At 38.4% G+C, this 6771-nt stretch overlaps 1 long non-coding RNA gene across 1 annotated transcript; it reads left to right on the top strand.

Moving 5' to 3' along the window:
• Window positions 1-491: 491 nt before the first annotated feature.
• On the top strand, window positions 492-4266 carry LOC136240242 (uncharacterized). Its single transcript, XR_010693753.1, has 3 exons — window positions 492-977; window positions 1029-1083; window positions 4101-4266. It is a non-coding gene; the product is annotated as an uncharacterized lncRNA (long non-coding RNA).
• Window positions 4267-6771: the final 2505 nt, after the last annotated feature.

Raw genomic sequence — 6771 nt, 5'->3', positions numbered from 1 at the left:
ATTATTGTACTTTGGGTGAAAAGATCAAAGTGAAAAGTGTACTTTTATTTCCATATTGTACACCTGGCTGCACACTTCAAAGCTGGCTTTACGTATTTATGTATAGCTGGATTTTACGTATAGAGGAAAATACAGCACACTTGGGCAAATACAGCACAGTTGACGCAAAGCTGGATTTACGTATATTTCCTTGTTTTAGGAAACTCATGCAAAGACAATCTTTCAAAGCCCTCTAACTTTCCATATATTTACATTGCACAGTAAACATATGTAAAGTTGTTAAGTTTTTAAATGTATGCAATGGAAGGTATTTAGCTAAGAATTTGATTACCGATGAATTAATGAGACTGACTATGGCTACAACGCGCGAGCTAGACTGCTATATAGACGTCAAGCTGCCATGCCAGCGATTACTGGAACAGGGCACTCTGCATGGCCACTGTGACTTAGATCTAGTCTACCTATTTGGCAATTATCACCAGGTAGTCTAGTTGAAGTTGTTTCGCCATCGCAGAGTAACTTTATAATATCCTCACTGCAAAACTTGCAACAGTGCATCATTGCGCTAATGCTTCTTGGGAATGTCATAGTTTACGGAAGTTGGAAGTTGGAACAAAGAAACAGCTGATGGTGACAGCGGTGATGTGTGATACAGCTAGAGCAGTTAATGATCAGGCTTAACGCTGAAGTGGTGTGATGGTGGCACGCACGGATGGAGGAGAAAGATTGCAGCTTGCCAACCCGAAATCCTTCCATGGCCTTCAGACTATTGTGACGCACGAGACTGTTTCCTGATTTTCAGAACTGCTGTGCCGCTTTTTGACACCCAAGTACACTAGAGGCAAGCAGTAATTTGCCTGTGTTTGTTTGTTATAGTTGGTTTTAGTGTAGCAACACGGATTGTGAGATTTATGAACTAGGAGTTAACCGCAGTTTAGCGAATGACTTTGAGGGTCATGCTCGAGGTTATGTTTGAGGTAAGTTGTGTGTATGAGATTACACGTACTCCTTTGCATAGATTTTTTTAGGGATGAGATAAAGACAAAGAATGGGCTAACCACATGAGAACTTTTAAAGTTTCAGGTTAGTGGTTTTATTAATGTGATTATTGGTTGTTAGTGTGGAATGTATGTCAATAAGTGTGTCTCCTCTAAGTACAAGTGATATGGCATTTTGTGTATCTGTATCCTCTATATAATCCAATTCTTGATCCAAAAACCTGTATAGAGCTATTTCAGCACGTGATCAACATTACGTAAACTGTATCGAGACGCCATTTTGGTGCACCACCTGATTGATACGAACTGTGGAATGTAGAGATTATGTTGAAGGCCTTCCTGACGAAGCAAAGGAGCGATACAAGGATAAACTATGAATTATAGGTGGGATCGACCCGTTTCTCAGTGATTTGCAAATTTAGCTGACGGTTTTTCCAAGTTTTCCTCCTTCCTGTCCTGTGGAATCCATTGGTACCATTTGTTACTTTGTTCTAAGGACTAGTTTTGTCACAGCTGATCAGCTAATAGCGTAGAAAGGCCTTTAAAGCCTACAACCAGTTTGTATGCTAGTGGTTGGGGAAGGATGTTTATTACTGGAAAGTCATTGGCTGGGTAAGAATGCAGCTAAGTGAATATTGACAAGAAAAGTCAGAATGTGATGGTTCTGAAACTGTGCTACTGATTGCCAGACAGCTATATACTCATGAACTAACTGAACAAGCAACTGAACCTCTACCACCATTCTGTGAGGAAAGTTTTGTGAGTGACGATTTCGCTGGAGCACACGCTGGTTTACCTAACTTAGGGATACTGAAGGCTACATTTGACTGTGTGAGCAGGACGTTGCCAGCTGACAAAGCTACCAAATTGTCAGGTTTAGGGTGTGTCAGTGACAAATAGTTTAATAACAGAACACTGGTATTTTGAAGAAACTCTTGCCAGGGGATATAATGTTGGCAGACTGTGGATTTGACATTACTGTTTCTTTGGGAGCCATACAAGCTACACTGCACCTTCCTGTATTCACAAAAGGAAGAGTCAACTATCAGCAGCAGAGGTTGAGCAAACTAACTATTGCTAATGTCCACACACATGTGGAATGTGTCATAATAGCTCTGTCCAGTAAAGGTTTCCAGTTCTTCAAAGCACTTATAATTACCGACTCATTTTTGATCAGAAAAGGTGAAAAGGCACCTTTAATTGAGTGAATAATCTGTGTTTGCTCTGCTTTAATCAATGTATGTGACTCAGTTGTACCATTAATTTGAATTAATAGACCATTGTACAGTAGCTAAATATTATATTTTACATGAATGGCTGTACAACACAAATGATATGGCATGCCTCACGTACTTCTTAAGTGTTTTTTACTGTTGCCTTTTCCTTTTAGAAATTGTGGCAAATTCTACAATCAGGGCATGCAGTACCACTTTCCCCTTGGAACAGTCATGAACTTAAGTAAAACCATTTGTATTTACAGTTACTGTTGTCACACCCAACTGTGGATCCTTTCTCTGGACCTTGGCAAAAGCACAAGTTTATTTTCCCTGTTTCCTTGAAATTGTCTGTGTGAACCAGATATAAGCACTGCTGCTACAGTATATGTGTACAGACTTCTCCAAGGCCAGCCATGCAATTGCAATGTGAACAGCAGACATGACCTGACTCCCCTAGAATTTTCCACATGCATGGCGGCGTTTCACTCATCACCTGTAAATGGCAAACCTATACACATAATATATAATTACAACTTTGTATGTGTATAGAATGAACTGTACATGTGCAAAGATAGTTTACAAGTATCATTCAATCAGGGGCTATGGTTCAATAAAGAAATATACCTTACCCAGCCAGCACCTTTCCAGTAACTTTCCTGTTCAGTACAATTAATATAACCAACCACTAGCATAAAAACTGGTTGTAGGCTTCAAGGCCTTACCATGCTTTAAGCAGCTCAGCTGTGACAAAACTAGTCCTTAGAACAAAGTAACAAACAGTTTCAATGGATTCCACAGGACAGGCAGGAGGAAAACTCGGAAAACCGTCAGCTAAATTCGAAAATTGCTGAGAAACGGGTCGATCCCACCTATAATTCATAGTTTATCCTTGTGTCATTCCTTTGCTTCGTCGGGAAGCCTTCAATCTAGCTTGACAATCTCTGCATTCCACAGTTCGTATCAATCAGGTGGTGCACCAAAATGGTATCTCGGTACGGTTTACGTAATGTTGATCACATGCTGAAATAGCTCTATTGGTTGTTAGTGTGTCTCCTCTAACTGTAAGTGATATGGTACTTTGTGTATCTGTATCCTGTAATCCAATTCTTGATCAAAAATCTGTAATAACACATATAACCATGTAATACATGTAGTGACATACCCATGGCTCAATTGTATTATCAACTTTACTGGTTAGGCACTGGAGGGCGAACACAGAAGGTAGAGCTTCTATGAGGTGCTTACCACCAAACAGAGTGTTTTTATAGAAATATAGTGAATTTATTATACTTGACCTTGTCGTTATTAGAAGTTTGGGACAGCGTAATTGTTTGACATTTCTGAAGCTAATGTATAGTGTTGTATAGTATTCACCATGCTGTGACATTCGGTGTAATTGCTTGTGGGTACAATAACATGAAAATAGCGGCTATCTATATTATGATCCAACAAAAAAATTCGTAAGGTGGCTTCAAAATCTGAGCTTTTGAATCTGAGCTTGATCCCCATTGCCATTAGTCTACACAAAAACGTAGCACTACTGTGGTCCAATGTTAAAGAGGCAGGTACTTTTGTATAGTATTACTGTATGCAGTTCTATGCTTATGTATTCATACTCAGTTTATATGTTTTATTAAAATTTTCAATCCCGAGAAAATCAAAAGAAATTGTACAAACTAGGTAGGTTTTCATGAAGACAGTTGCATTTACTAGGTAGACTATGTTAGTGAGGTGAACCCTTATTGCTACAACAACATACTATCAAAATACAAGGAGAATTCCAAATTTATCACTTCGTACAGCTGTAAAATATTGTGTACTGGTATTGTGATGTGTTTTTTTCTATTATCGGCAGTAGTTCACATGCGTATCTTCTTTTCAATAGCATTCTCTGAATCGGACCATTCAACATGTAATACAATTGTTGTTAAGGTATTGATCGCCACCCAGGACAGGCTGTTTTGGCATCTAGATTGATTATTTCCTGGTGAGTTTCTTGATGGATAATTCTATAGTACAGTAATATATTTTTTATTAGATATGATTATTAGAAGGATACTTTGACTATGGTGTATTTAGTGTATGGATAGATTGATTAAAAATTGAAGTATTTAAACCAATTTATACAGAATAGAGGGGTAGGACGAGGTAAAAAATAGCGATATTTCCTTACATTTACTGTTGGGAAAAATGACCTTTCCTAGCCTTTAAGTGGTAAGGAAAGATCAAAAAGATGGCTGAATCTATTCAGGAAAGTTGTGATAGTTCCTGACGAAAGGAAAGGTAAGATAATATTGTGGAAATCTGACATTTCCATTCCTTTCCATAGTTTCTTAAAGGTAAGGAAATCAATTCTGTTTTTGTAGTGTTAGACGCTGCTATACACTAGTAGACACTAGGTTAGACACAGGTATACACCAGTAGACACTGATATGCACTAGTTGACACAGGTATAACATAATACAACATGACCCTAACCTATATATTCCTTTTGAGGCTCCTAATCCATATACTGGGTCATCTACTAGTTTAGGTGTGGCATAATTAGAAGGTGTCAGGTCCAAATGTACTCTACAGTTATTGGCATTGAAAATGTTGTTTTGAAGGATCACATACAGTGTACATAGATTTGTAATATTCTATTGCTCTTATGTACAGTAGCTTATAATTGTTTTACTAGCACTTGTGATTTGGGTATTCAACATATTTTTGCATAATAGCCTTTTTTATCGTGAAATAGCCACAGTAGTGGTTCATAATAGGGATCACAGTGGAATTTCTGCAAAACCCTAATAGAGCAGTCACCTACATAAATCATTTTTAGAAAGCAGACTTGTTCATGAAACAATGTTCAGAAGACATGTTATCAATCACTTAACTCAGATAAATGGTGGCATTGCAGTAAAACTGGTCTAGGTGAAATTTGGGGACATTCAAAATGGTGCACGATAGACACTAGCACACGATTCGCTATTTTTCTATTGTTCCACAGGACTACAGCAAAATTTATCCACTTTTTGAAAAAAAACTATACAGCGATGCTTACTGAGTCCTTCCACATGTCAATGACCACTTTATAGGTCCAGTCATGAATTTTTTTCTCCTTCTCAAAAACACTTTCTGTAACAACTTTCAAGAGGCTGTAGGACCAGGTGTCCTAATATTTCTCATTTTATCAGTATATTTACAATAATACATATATTTATTATAGAACTCTTGGTACATGGTGGTTTCTTTGTAACTGAACACTCTACAAGGTGACTTCTTCTTCTAGCTGATCTCTCTACAGGGTGATTTGTTTGTAGCTGAACTATCTACAAGGAAACTTCTTCTAACTGATCTCTCTCTACAAACAAATCACCTTGTAGAGAGTTAAGCTAAAAAACAAATTACCCTGTAGAGAAATCAGCTACAAACAAATCACCTTTGTAGAGAGTTCACTTACAAACAAATCTACATGTAGAGATATCAGTTACAAACAAATCACCCCCTGTAGAGAGATCAGATCACCCTGTAGAGAGTTCAACTACAAATAAATCACCCTGTAGAAAGTTCAGGTATAAAACATCACCTGTAGATAGTTTTGATACAAACAAATCACCCTGTAGAGAGTTCAGCAAGATAAAAGTCACCCTGCAGAGAGATCAGGTAACCCTATAGAGAGGTCAGCTAGAAGAAGTCACCTTGTAGAGAGTTCAGCTACAAAGATTCCATCATGTAGAGAGTTCAGCTACAAACAAATTACCCTGTATTCAGCTACAAACAAATCGTCCTGTAGAACGATCAGTTAGAAGAAGTTACCTTGTAGAGAGTTCAGCTACAAAGAAACCATTCTATAAAGAGCTCAGCTGCAAACAAATCTCCTTTACAGAATTCAGCTACAAACAAATCTCCCTGGCCTACCACTACATGGCGTGCATTAGAGCTATGCATAGTTTGGGGATAAATGGGGCAGCCCAGGACATTGCCAGACACCTGCATCTGCCCTAGTGAGGAAGTTAGCTGCAGCATTTCTATTGCTATAGCCAGTACTTAGGTAAGCAGCCTGACTGCGCCCAATTTCCCGACAATATGAGCAATTCCAAATATCGCCCCTTCTGCCACGAGTAGAGATCACGTGATTGTTGTTTGCACATGCAATGGTGTTGAGTATTAACAATTGTGGGTTCCAGTTTTATTAACTGGGATTCAATACCAACTATACCCAAGGCTTCCTTGTCTGTTATCCTTTAGTTATTTACAGTGGTAATTGTGTTATAGTTGTACACATATGTACCATAGCTATATTATTATGTATGCACATAACTGGAGTGCTCATTGGAGCTGCCATAGGAATAATAGTACAACCTTTGGAACCATCCAATGACACCATTGAGCTAATATCCTTCCCAGGAAAAATCTTCAACATTCTTAAGATTCTCATTCTCCATGTTTAGCCTTCTGACAGGGCTGGGAGAGGTGGATTTGAAGATGTCAAGCACGTTGGGAGCCTGTACTTGCATGTATTACTTCTCAGCCTTATTTCTGGTTGTCATGCTGGGCATTGTGTTGGTGGC

Source organism: Dysidea avara, chromosome 12, assembly GCF_963678975.1.
Source record: "Dysidea avara chromosome 12, odDysAvar1.4, whole genome shotgun sequence".
NCBI lineage: Eukaryota > Metazoa > Porifera > Demospongiae > Dictyoceratida > Dysideidae > Dysidea > Dysidea avara.
Note: the sequence above shows the minus strand (reverse complement) of the source record. Positions and strands in the feature narration are given on the sequence as shown.